The sequence below is a fragment of the Electrona antarctica genome, assembly GCF_951216825.1.
Source record: "Electrona antarctica genome assembly, chromosome: 10".
In the NCBI taxonomy this organism is placed as follows: Eukaryota; Metazoa; Chordata; class Actinopteri; order Myctophiformes; family Myctophidae; genus Electrona; species Electrona antarctica.
Window position 1 is genome coordinate 17,091,315 of NC_136791.1, and position 13,902 is coordinate 17,105,216.

General features: G+C 39.0%; 1 protein-coding gene across 2 annotated transcripts in view; it reads right to left on the reverse strand.

Moving 5' to 3' along the window:
• The window catches only part of LOC306931184 (A-type potassium channel modulatory protein KCNIP2), a gene marked incomplete at its 5' end in the record, with an annotated part of 219,740 nt that overhangs the window by 155,068 nt on the left and 50,770 nt on the right, over positions 1–13,902 (reverse strand). The window lies entirely within an intron of this gene.

Genomic DNA, 13,902 nt, shown 5'->3' on the forward strand with positions numbered 1-13,902 from the left:
GATCCAGCTACCACTTATTGCACACTAAGGGCTGATTGTTTTAATGATAGACACAATATTTCTGACTTTTGACACCATGATATATGACTTGGGTACTCGCTGTCACAACTGGGTCAATAAAAAATATACCAATTATGTACAGATGTTGGTGTCTCTGCATCTTTACACAAAAATATTATAGCGTTAGGCGTGATGAAGACGATCATTGTATGAATTCTATCAGGGGTTTTCTAGGGGAAGTTTTGAAAAGAGTCAACAAGTTGACACATTATACTTGAAAATACTACATTCAAGTTGTTTATGTTTGGGCAAGGGTCACAATTTCACACAAATTACTCCCCCATCACTGGGGAACACAGTCATGTGGACACAGTCACTGTAAGTTTTACATACATAAACTATGTTGTTCATGGTGTAAATAAAAATATTATACATTGAGTCACTAATATGACTTAATATAATACCCCTTTTGACTAGACCCAATCACTCTTTGTATCACCAAATTCTTCTATTGGTGTCTATTCTACACACAAAGTATGAAGTGAAATGCTAAACCCCTCAAAAGAGACTGACCCTAAACCAAGCCAAGCTACCAGAGCTGTTTCATAAAACAGATACTGATGTTAAACACATACAATGTTGCAGAAATGATTTGCACTAACAAAATGACAACAAAATATACACATTTTTATGATTACATATTTTATTACGACTGCATATTTAGGAATATTCACAGTAGGCACTGTAGATGGTACACAATATCAGACCAATATTTGTCTCAATACAGTACATACAACATACAATGTGTACAATGTAATAATACGAGGGCAGAAAACTGTATGCAATATATGCAACTATACAATTGTTTCATTATATGCATAACTTATACGTGCCGCATTAGTTATGTCTTTGATTTTTGCGTGTATATAGGGTAAATCCTTCAGGTCATGCAGAAAACATATGCATTCTCCATGGATTCTTGACAGTGGTGCTACAATTCCGTGAGTTTCCAATACCTTCATAACCCTAGGTATAAATTCATCAGTCCATAGCTTGTTCGTTAAATCTTTAAAATGATTGTAGAAGTAATATCTAGGTGTAACACCCAAACACGGGTGGTCGGTTTGGTTAGAATGGTTTATCTGACAACCGTTGCAACTTTCTCTCATCTGTTCAGTTATAGCCTTTTCGAGTAGTTGCACAATTCGTATTTTCATAATATCTATATATATACTGTGCTGATCACCCAGTCATTCTCATCCATAGTCAGGGGGCAAATTCACTGGGGATGGCGTCGAAAGCACTGTTGAGGTGGTTGGAGTGTCATGGGGAACGGGTGAATTTGTGGATAATAGGCCTACCCTCTCAAAATATTCAGCGTCCCCTGTATCATAGCCCCAAAATGCTATCTCATCATATTCAGCGTCTTCGTCCGTATCATCATATTCATCTATTTTTTGTCTATTCTATACACAAAAAATAGATGAATATGATGATACGGACGAAGACGCTGAATATGATGAGATAGCATTTTGGGGCTATGATACAGGGGACGCTGAATATTTTGAGAGGGTAGGCCTATTATCCACAAATTCACCCGTTCCCCATGACACTCCAACCACCTCAACAGTGCTTTCGACGCCATCCCCAGTGAATTTGCCCCCTGACTATGGATGAGAATGACTGGGTGATCAGCACAGTATATATATAGATATTATGAAAATACGAATTGTGCAACTACTCGAAAAGGCTATAACTGAACAGATGAGAGAAAGTTGCAACGGTTGTCAGATAAACCATTCTAACCAAACCGACCACCCGTGTTTGGGTGTTACACCTAGATATTACTTCTACAATCATTTTAAAGATTTAACGAACAAGCTATGGACTGATGAATTTATACCTAGGGTTATGAAGGTATTGGAAACTCACGGAATTGTAGCACCACTGTCAAGAATCCATGGAGTATGCATATGTTTTCTGCATGACCTGAAGGATTTACCCTATATACACGCAAAAATCAAAGACATAACTAATGCGGCACGTATAAGTTATGCATATAATGAAACAATTGTATAGTTGCATATATTGCATACAGTTTTCTGCCCTCGTATTATTACATTGTACACATTGTATGTTGTATGTACTGTATTGAGACAAATATTGGTCTGATATTGTGTACCATCTACAGTGCCTACTGTGAATATTCCTAAATATGCAGTCGTAATAAAATATGTAATCATAAAAATGTGTATATTTTGTTGTCATTTTGTTAGTGCAAATCATTTCTGCAACATTGTATGTGTTTAACATCAGTATCTGTTTTATGAAACAGCTCTGGTAGCTTGGCTTGGTTTAGGGTCAGTCTCTTTTGAGGGGTTTAGCATTTCACTTCATACTTTGTGTGTAGAATAGACACCAATAGAAGAATTTGGTGATACAAAGAGTGATTGGGTCTAGTCAAAAGGGGTATTATATTAAGTCATATTAGTGACTCAATGTATAATATTTTTATTTACACCATGAACAACATAGTTTATGTATGTAAAACTTACAGTGACTGTGTCCACATGACTGTGTTCCCCAGTGATGGGGGAGTAATTTGTGTGAAATTGTGACCCTTGCCCAAACATAAACAACTTGAATGTAGTATTTTCAAGTATAATGTGTCAACTTGTTGACTCTTTTCAAAACTTCCCCTAGAAAACCCCTGATAGAATTCATACAATGATCGTCTTCATCACGCCTAACGCTATAATATTTTTGTGTAAAGATGCAGAGACACCAACATCTGTACATAATTGGTATATTTTTTATTGACCCAGTTGTGACAGCGAGTACCCAAGTCATATATCATGGTGTCAAAAGTCAGAAATATTGTGTCTATCATTAAAACAATCAGCCCTTAGTGTGCAATAAGTGGTAGCTGGATCTATATTATGCAGAGCTTTAACAATGAATACAATATCTTCAGAGCTCTTTAGGTCTTTATAAACCGAAAATGCCTATTTATTTACCCCCATGCACCCCTTACACTATATTTTACTAGGGCCCTAACATAAATATATATATATTTATTGTATATTGTGAAGTTTCACAGCAACTTTGGGTGTGCAAATGATCTAGTGACCTAATTTACCTACTATCCTCAGCCAGGATTGAGAACTACTATGCTGATTTAGCCTATTATTTTGACTAAGATGTTAAGATACGGTGTTCCACATCAGATTTCATGCCCTAGGTGTGTGCTTTTTTTCCGTACAATACCCCCCCTAGGGATCAATTTAGTGAGATAATAGGGGGGAAAACCATGTTTTAATCAGAATGTAATGGTAAATGAGTGTTGGATATGTCAGGTTAATTTGTGTATGTACTCAGAATACCCAATACTCAAAAATGTTGCTGTCCTGTATCTCTGATAGACCATATAGACCATTGGCTGGTGAAATCAGATGGAGGATGCTGTTAGGATGCTGTTAGGGCGCTGTTGGCTCTGTAATTATCTACCCACAGGGGGAATGGTGAAGTATGGGGGTCTTTTACCATTACAGAGGTTTGCACATTTACAAAATGGATAGAGAACATTAACATAACCGAAATTAACAATTATTCCAAATTTAGTTGGCAAAATAGTTATTAGTTAATAGTTATTGGTATTGGTTGAATAATGTACTAGTCATAATATAATGGGAGAGAACAACTGAGTGAATGAGTCAAAAATGCCTGGTGATTGATGGTGAAGGATTTACTATCTATCACTGACGAAACTATCTATACATATCACTGTAGATCTAGAAAACAATAGGCGTTTAGCATTTAACCACAGAGTTTAGCAACTTTTTCAAGAATATAATCTTAGAAGTAAAAATAATCCCAGGATAATTGATCCGCGTAGATGTTTTTGTATACATCGATAACCCCTGCCTATGTAGGAATTATACGTTTTCTCCAAAAAACATCTTATCATTACAAATAAAATAAAAACTGTAAATAATTTGTAATATTGAGCAAAAGCTTGTATACTAGATACAACTATATAGATGAAACTAGCCTAGATACTAGATAAAAACCGGCCCTGTCAGGTTGTGGGCCTCATGATAGCAGTCCCTTTCTTCTTAGCCGTGGAGGGTATCTGATGATTTGAGCCATTTTGCTCCAAAATAAAATGGGTTTTAGCAAAAACCACCTGCTGGTGGTGCTATAACTGCCTGATCTGGACATGTATGGTATCAGGTCATGTCTGTGTACACCCCCCTATTCCATCTAGCTACACGTTTAGTCATATACTACAATGTCAAGTTATTATTTTTGTGTTGTGTTGTCTGCTGTTGTATAATTTTTGTTTTGTTTTTGTGTCATGATGTTTGTTTAAAGTGTGTTTTGTGTTTTTGTTTTGAAAAAGTTTTTTGTTTTGTCAAGTTTGTTTTGTCTGCTGTGTAGTTTATTTATTTTTGTTTTAGTATTTTTTGTTTGTGTTGTGTTTTGTCAAGTTTTTGTTTTGTTGTGTTTTGTCCAGTTTTTGATTTTGTTTTTATCACATGTGTTTGTTACATATTGTCTTGTCTGGTGTGTAGCCTTTTGATTTTGTTTCGTATTGTTGCTGTGTTATGTTTTTTGCTGTTTGCTTTGTGTGATTTTTGTTTTGTTTTCTGCTGTTGTATAATTTTTGTTTTGTTTTTGTGTCATGATGTTTGTTTAATGTGTGTTTTGTGTTTTTGTTTTGAAAAAGTTTGTTTTGTCTGATGTGTAGTTTATTTATTTTGTTTACTTTTGTGTCATGATATTTGTTTTAGTATTTTTTGTTTGTGTTGTGTTTTGTCAAGTTTTTGTTTTGTTGTGTTTTGTCCAGTTTTTGATTTTGTTTCGTGTTTGTTTTGTCTGGTGTGTAGCCTTTTTGATTTTGTTTCGTATTGTTGCTGTGTTATGTTTTTTGCTGTTTGCTATGTGTCATTTTTGTTTTGTTTTCTGCTGTTGTATAATTTTTGTTTTGTTTTTGTGTCATGATGTTTGTTTAATGTGTGTTTTGTGTTTTTGTTTTGTCAAGTTTGTTTTGTCTGAAGTGTAGTTTATTTTATTTATTTTTACGTTTGTGTCATGATATTTGTTTTAGTATTTTTTGTTTGTGTTGTGTTTTGTCAAGTTTTTTGTTTGGTTGTGTTTTGTCCAGTTTTTGATTTTGTTTCGTGTGTGTTTTGTGTTTTGAAAGGTTTGTTTTGTCAAGTTTTTTTGTGGTGTTGTGCTTTGTCAAGTTTTAGTTTTGTCTGCTGTGTAGTTTATTTATTTTGTTTTTCATTTGTGTCATGATATTTGTTTAATGTATGTTTTGTGTTTTTTGTTTTGACATGGTTTTTGTTTTATCAAGTTTTTGTTATGTCTGATGTGTAGCTTTTTGATTTTTGTTTTAGTATTTTTGCTTTTGTGTCATGATATTTGTTTAATGGGTGTTTTGTTTTGTTGTGTTTTGTCCAGTTTTTGTGGTGTTGTGCTTTGTCAAGTTTTTGTTTTGTCTGCTGTGTAGTTTATTTATTTTGTTTTAGTATTTTGTGTTTGTTGTGTCACGTATTGTCTTGTTTTTCTGCTGTTGTATGATTGTTGTTTGTTTTTGTATAATTTTTGTGTATGTGATGCTGTATATAGTATTGTTATATAGTTTACAATTTACAATTTAGGCATTTTACCATATGAACCCCCGTAAAATCACATTTTTCAAAAGATTATCAACATGAATCATACGCTAACTAGTAACCTACCATCAATCCATCAGTGGAATATCTGTATGATGAACCAATACGTATGCACTATAGAGTTCTGTGTCTTCATAAGGTGTACTAACAGTCCTAACAATAGGGGCATAATGCTATCTATGGTGCTGAAATCGTTTGCATGACTGGTTGATCAACATCTATAGAAATTCCCCACTAGGTGGATATCATTAACTTTCACTATAATTGAAAACATATACTTATATTTCCCCCACCAAGAGTCGAACTTTGGTCTCATGGCTAGACTCCAAGCATCCTAAACCACTAGACCATATGGGATTATGATGTACTACCTGTAATGTTTGGTTAATAACCTGATCATACAATGTCTGAAGACAATAATTACTGCTCGAACCACTGTTCCCTAAGAGCATAACATAACCATATTGTAATATAATTAGAGAGGACAGATATGTTACATGTAAGAGCCTCATGATGTCTGAAGGATACCAAATAATAGCAGAGAATATTGGATCCATGTAATACTGTAAAAACTGCCAGTTACTGCGTACAGATAATCGTAAACACCTACGGCTCTCATACTATTCTGTATGTTGTGTAATTGTTCACAGATAGGCTACACAGGCTAGATTTACACCGGTCAATATTCAAGCTAAGTATAACCCCCTTCATGTATGTATTGAGCCTATGGGGTAGATCTGAATTACACCTACATTACTTAAATTCACAGCCTATGGGCAAACCTGATATTACACCCTTTGTGGTTCCGCACATGCACAAGGCAGCCAGATAGGCATACAGTCATCCAAGCATACAGTTAGATAGCATCTCAAGAGTTAAATATCTAATGGGTTCCATTTGGTCCCCACATGGGGGTGTCCTCTGAACCAATGGGACGAAAAATAAAATAGATGAATTGCACTAGGAGGCTGAAACCCCCTACAGGTCTGTAGTGGCTGTATGAGGAATTACACCTACATTATTAGATCCATAGTCTATGGTCAAAAATGGAATTACACCATAAAATGGACAAATCTGTTAGACAAAAAAGAAAAGCTAGACAGCAGACCAACCTGATGTTTAAACCGGCAGTACCAGCTATACGCCACATTTACACTAGACTACACCTACACATAGTAGACCAACCCCCATACACACCCCACCCACACAGTAGACCACCCCCTCTAACTAACCATTGTACAAACCTTTTCGAACATATTTGCGGCATCTACAACACCCAAGCTAGTTCAAGCGTTCTTCTCTACGAGTTCACACGTACATAGGCAGTACAATTGAGAAACCACATTTACACTAAAAGTTATTTTCTTTATTTGTTTAAGTTTTTAACTTTTAACTTGTTTTGTAACTTTTTTTTTCTTGTTTTATGTTTTGTAAGTGTTTTTCTTCTTTTCAACGTTTTTTTTAAGTTTTTTATTTTCTATTTTCTATTTTTTCATTTTTTCATTATAAGTTTTGCTTAAATTCATTTTCTTTTTTAAATTTGCATAATTTATTCATACTTTTATTTTTCCATACCTATACTCAATAGTGTACCCCCTACTGTACACCCAATACTCCACCGTATATATGCACCTGGAAATTGCAATGTTAGGGCTAAACCAACACACAAGCTGTGTGTTTTCCTGTCAGCTGTCAGCTGCTGTCATCTGTCACCTGTCACCTGTCACCTATCACCTGGTACCTGTCACCTGTCAACTGTCACTTTCAAAGAGAAGGGGACCCCCACCCCCCTCTAATGAGGGGGGAGGGGGTTTACAACTGCACCTGGCACATCAAAAAGATAAGGGATCCCCCACCCCCGGTTTTAACTACATCTAATTAACACATTAACACAACATCAATGTTTTGAGGGGGGAGGGGGTTTACAACTGTCACCTGGCACTTCAAAGAGAATGGCCCCCACCCCCCCGGTTACAACTGCCACCTGGCACTTCTAAAAGATAAGGGATCCCCCACCCCCACTCCCCCAGAGGTTCATCTAAACTTTCTATTGTTCTATTCACACCTGGAGCCGGCATGTCTGTCTGTCTGAGGGACACCCCCCTTCCTGAAAACACGCAGGCAGGGGACAGAGAGAGAGAGAGGGAGGGAGAGATGGAGCAGACTTAAACATTTAATGATATAAAACACTTAAGCTCTTAATCCAGAGCGATTTATAATAAGCAATAACAAAAGCATGGCATTACATCACATACATAAATAAAACGATTATAATAATAATAATAATTATAATATAATATGATTTTTATGATATATACAATATGATTATGGAATTTAGGGAATGTGTGGAATGTATGGAATGTATGGAATGTATGGAATGTATGGAATGTATGAATACATTAACATAAATTAACATAAATGACTCACTGGCGCCCCCAGTGGCCAAAATGTGCGATGAACACCCATACTACTTAACTACTAGTGCAGTTTCACAGTGGGAGAGCAGCCAGTTACAACGTGCATAGACGGCAAAGCATCGTTACATACAGTACAGCTGACATGTCGGACACAGGGCAGCAGACATAAATCATGGATAAAGGAAACAACGCCTCCTCCAAATTGAGCGGCTTCCTATAATGGCTGAAACTGAGCAGTACCTCGCTAACTGCTTGGATCTCCTTTTGGAAAGGCCGGCCATTTGTAAGCCCCTCACAACCAACTTATGCACATGCCCTAGGCTGCCAAAGATAAAAACTAAAAGTTTACATCTGTAGCCTAGCTGTGAGATGGTCTGCACTAGCTGTTGATACTTCAGCACTTTGGTTAGAAAGGCTTCTTCCAGGCTATAGTCTGTCTGTCTGTCTGTCTGTCTGTCTGTCTGTCTGTCTGTCTGTCTGTCTGTCTGTCTGTCTGTCTGTCTGTCTGTCTGACACACACACACACACACACACACACACACACACACACACACACACACACACACACACACACACACACACACACACACACACACACACACACACACACACACACACACACACACACACACACACACACACACACACACACACACACGTCTCTGACCTCAGCCTGCCCTGGTTTAAGTGCTGCTGACTCCAGCACCCTCCATCTCATTGTTGTCAGTAGCTTCTTACTCTCTTAATTGCAACTCATTAGTTTCAAGGTTGCAGCACCAACACTATTCCTGACGAAGGAAAGCACATCCTTAATATATTTACCACACAGAGCGCTCTCTCTCTCTCTCTCTCTCATGATCAATTTAAGGATTAATGTCTTCAACTAACTTGAGTCTTGTCTAATCTCACGCACAACATGAACCCTGGCCATTGCTATTTTGTACACATTTCAGTTAATTTGTAATTGTGGTAATATTTCCCGAAAAGATTAATGTGTGTGCCAAAGGTTATATTAAACATATTGACCACATGGAGCCAATGGGCTTTGCCATACATTGTCTCTGTAGGATGGAAACCTCATACCTAACTTCAGATTTGGGCACCCTAACATGTGGTCTTTAAGTGGTGGGCCTGTGGTCATCTTAGTGGCTAGGAGGTCCAGTGAAAGGCCTACATACTCTCCCAAGATGGAGGAACAACATTTTACAATCTGGGAACCCTTATAGGCCTTTGTATGGCTACAGTGCGACTGGTTCAATCCTACCCTAAATCTAGGCCTAAAACGTGACACCTCAAAGTGGGGTACATTGCATCCACTGGTCAATCCAAGGGCCTACCACTCCACTCTCTTGATATGTTCTTTCCCAACTCTTGGAGAGTATGTAGGTCTTTCCCTGGACCTTCTAGCGGCTAGACGGTCCAGGGAAAGTCCTACATTGTAGGACTAGTAGCATGCCAAAGTTTGTGCTATTGCCATTGAGAATGCATTGGGCGTTTAAGTTAAATAACTCAGAAACTACAAATCATTTCAAAGTAAAAAGTTCCAGCATTTGTCTTCACAGTAAGCTGAATTATAAAATGTGTGAATGGAGTTTCTAGGTGAAAGTGATTTTTTACGTGCCATCGAGCCCCATTATAAATGTATCAAATTTGAAAGCACTATATTTCTAAAACTATGAAACATTTCAAAGATTCCATTTCAGGCAAACATGTCCACTGTAAGATGAACCTAAATAGGTTTGAATGGGGTTTCTATACGTGTAAGTATGTAGGATTAGTAGCATGCCAAAGTTTGTGCTATTGCCATTGAGAATGCATTGGGCGTTTAAGTTAAATAACTCAGAAACTACAAATCATTTCAAAGTAAAAAGTTCCAGCATGTGTCTCCACAGTAAGCTGAATTATAAAATGTGTGAATAGAGTTTCTAGGTGAAAGTAATTTTTTGACGTGCCATAGAGCTGCCATTGAGCCCCATTATACATTTCTAAAATTTGAAACAATTTACAATTTACAATTTAGGCATTTAGCAGACGCTCTTAATCCAGAGCGACTTACATTAAGCAATAACAAAAGCATGGCATACATCACATATATAAAAAGTAGTTATCATGAATCATGCGTAAATTAAGAACGTAACAGTGGAGTATCTATGTTGAAAGCACTATATTTCTAAAACTATGAAACATTTCAAAGATTCCTTTTCAGGCAAACATGTCCACCGTAAGATGAACCTAAATAGGTTTGAATGGGGTTTCTAGGTGTAAGTATGTAGGACTAGTAGCATGCCAAAGTTTGTGCTATTGCCATTGAGAATGCATTGGGCGTTTAAGTTAAATACGGGGAGGAAATATGACAGCAAACTGCCTGTCATATTTTCTCCCTATTCCAAAGCCCCCCCAGGTACATTATATATTTAAACTATTTTTAGCAATGGTGAACTTATTTTTTCAGTGGGTAGATCTTGTTGAGCTGGTCATTTTGAAAGTAGATCTCACGTCATAAATGTGTGGGCACCCCTGTTCTAGCCCCTAGGATGACCCGAGGGCCACCACTTAAAAAACACATGCTACGGTGCCCAAATCTGAATTTAGGTGCTCAAATGAACTCAAACTGAAGCAATTCAGTAAAGGCCAACACTTCCTCCTGGGGTCATTTTAGGGGCTGGGACCTCCAGTAAAAGGCCTAAATAGTCTCCAAGAGTTGGGGAACAACATATCAAGAGAGTGGAGTGGTAGGCCCTTGGATTGACCCAGGACCAGTGATTAAATGTACCCCACTGAAAAATAGCTGATCTACAAGCTCGTAGCGTGGCACTCGGTGCCGCACTACGAGCTTGTAGATCTGCCCAAAGTTGAAGGGCTTCAACCTTGGGTACTGGGTAGCTGAAGTTGAAGCTCTGCCCTTCAACTTTGGGCACTTTTACATGTAGGCTGAACCAAAGTTGAAACAGTTGCAAGGGGGACATCTTTGGGCATGGGGTCCTCATCGTTGGATATGTTGTTCCCACAACCAAGAAGAGTATTTTACCCTTTACTGGAGGTCCTAGGCCCTAAAATGACCCCATGAGGAAGCGTTGACCTTTACTGAATTGATTCAGTTTCAGTTCATTTGACCACCTAACTTCAGATGTGGGCATAATTACACCATTGCTTCAGTTCATTTGACAACCTTCTTTCAACTTTGGGCACTTTTACATGTAGGCTGACCCAAAGTTGAAACAGTTGCCAGGGGGACATCTTTGGGCCTGCGACTTGAAGAGCAGGCACAGACGGACAGAAACTAACATTTTCTCATGCAAATAAAGCTCCTTTGATTTGAATCACTTGCGACATAATGCGGCGGCATGTGCCAACGTGCAACGGGACATATCAGACCGCTGCGGCAAACGCTAAAACAGATTCATTGCATCTCAAATCATTGGTGTGGTTTGGGCTTTAGACTAAACGTACAGCCTCTGTCCCGCCGGTCATGCACCAATGCCTCTGTGAATAAAGTGCTAATGAGTCTGACTTTAACACACTCACACTCCTGCCTCCTGCTTGACCACTTTCTGGCTCCTAATCTCTTTTCCGACTAAATCAATGGTTCTTCTCGACCTTTTCTGGATCAGGGCCCACCCATCCGACCACATCATGATGTGGTGGGATGTTCGGCTGCGTGCGTTTTTAGAGCATGCTTATGATCAATCGATTGTTTTCTGGCTTGGATCAATGAAACTGACATAGTATAGGCGACTTTAAGTTCCTATTCATCATCGGTATAACAAAACGAGTAATTATTTTATTGTAATCTGAGTGTTTTTGGCAATTATTTTGCAATACTTGCAATGAATTGCAATGAATTGCATATTTATAGCACTTTTCCAAGTGCTCAAAGTGCTTTACAATGGTTCATTCATTCATACATTGGGAGGTCAAGCAGCGAACAGTCGATGCCAGCGTCCTCACTTCCCACATTCACACACCAATGGTGGCGAGCTCACACCGACTAACTCATTGGAGGCAATGTGGTGTTCAGTCAGTGTCTTGCCCAAGGACACTTCGACATGTGGACAGGAGGAGCCGGGATTCGAACCGCCGACCCAGGGATCATTGGACGACCTGCTCTACCTCCTGAGCCACAGCCGCCCTACAATACCCTCACCCAGGTTTTAATTTGTTGCCTTCTGCCGTACCCTCGCATCCCTCTGTCTCTCTTTCTCCTCTTCCATCCCTCCATCTCATCTCTCCTCCTCTGCCCCATCATCAGCGTCCCTCCATCCCTCCAGTGGCCTCTACGGGGCCACTAACGAGGTGGGGCTCAGCCTGGTGTGTCAGATGGAGCCAGCTGCAGTGGCAATGCGGATCTAAATGGATCTAATCAGTCCTAATAGGACGGGGGACATATCAATCCCCACCGCTGTCAACCAGGGGGGGGGGGGGACAAGAGGTCACCTTCATGCCCTGCTGGTGCTTTTTAGGCTAATCGCACACGAATGCACGCGCGCACACACACATGCTGTCCCATAGGCATAGGGTACGTCAGCTGCTCTGTTTGTGTGTGTGTGTGTGTGTGTGTGTGTGTGTGTGTGTGTGTGTGTGTGTGTGTGTGTGTGTGTGTGTGTGTGTGTGTGTTATGAAAATTGCAAAGATATAATCGTCCGGGTGAAAATCACCCATGTTTAATAATAATAAACTTTAATAATAAACTTTATTTGTATAGCACCTTTCATACATAAATGCAGCTGAAAGTGCTTCACAGGGCAGGACACAAAAATAGAATACAATAAAACACAGTCAAGTAGTTAAAATGATAGAACAATGGCAAAGAACAAAATAAAAGTATAAAAACATAGAGAAAAAATAAATAAAAACACAGCATGCAGCAAATCAGTCAGGACAGAGTAGGAACGCAGATATTAAAACTCAACTAAAAGCAAGAGTGAAGAGGTGAGTCTTGAGTTGAGATTTAAAAATGTCTACAGAGGGTGCGTGTCTGAGCTGGAATGGTAATTTATTCCAGGCTGTTGGGCCCTAGAAGCAAAAAGCTGCCTCACCATATTTTTTTGTGTTCTAGGGTTAAATAAAGAATCTACCGTATGAACATGCCGGCAGACGGAGGTGGGCTTTTTCACTTTCGGTTCATTTGCTACTCGTTGGCCTACAGTAGCAACCCAGACCTATTCATAGGGAGGTGAAGAGCACGATCAAACTCAATCAAACTCACATCAAAAAATAAATTAAAATAAATCAAAAGTAATTGGCGATGTGGACCTCAGAGCTTTCATCAGTGGCACAGAATGAGTTAGCACGGAGCTTTGATCATAAGAAGCACTACAAGCATTAGCTCCACTCAAGGTCAAGGTAAACTTTATTGTCCACAAGGGAAATTTGTCGGTAACACTGGTGTTATGATTAAGCTCATAAAGCATAATGATTATTTATAAGCGCTTATAAATATAATTATACGTGTTTATGAGAAGATTATAATATCTTATAAGTGTGTTCATAATGTGTTATAAACGTGGGATGCATAGCAAGTGTTACCGTCTGGGCCATCGACCCCGCGCAGCTTGAAACTCTGGCGCTCAACCTGGCGGGGCACCTGTGCCAAGGGCAATCTCACACATAAGAAACAGACGTGCCCAGCAACACCAGAGGGAAGCCGGCATTCCTCCAACATCCAGGCTCCACCTGACCCACCTGCAGACGGATCTGCGGCTCACGCATCTGCCTCAACAGCTACATCAAGTGGCATCAACGACCCAAAGCAAGCGTCATCATCGTACACGATGGACAGCTAAGATGAGATGAGTGTGTGT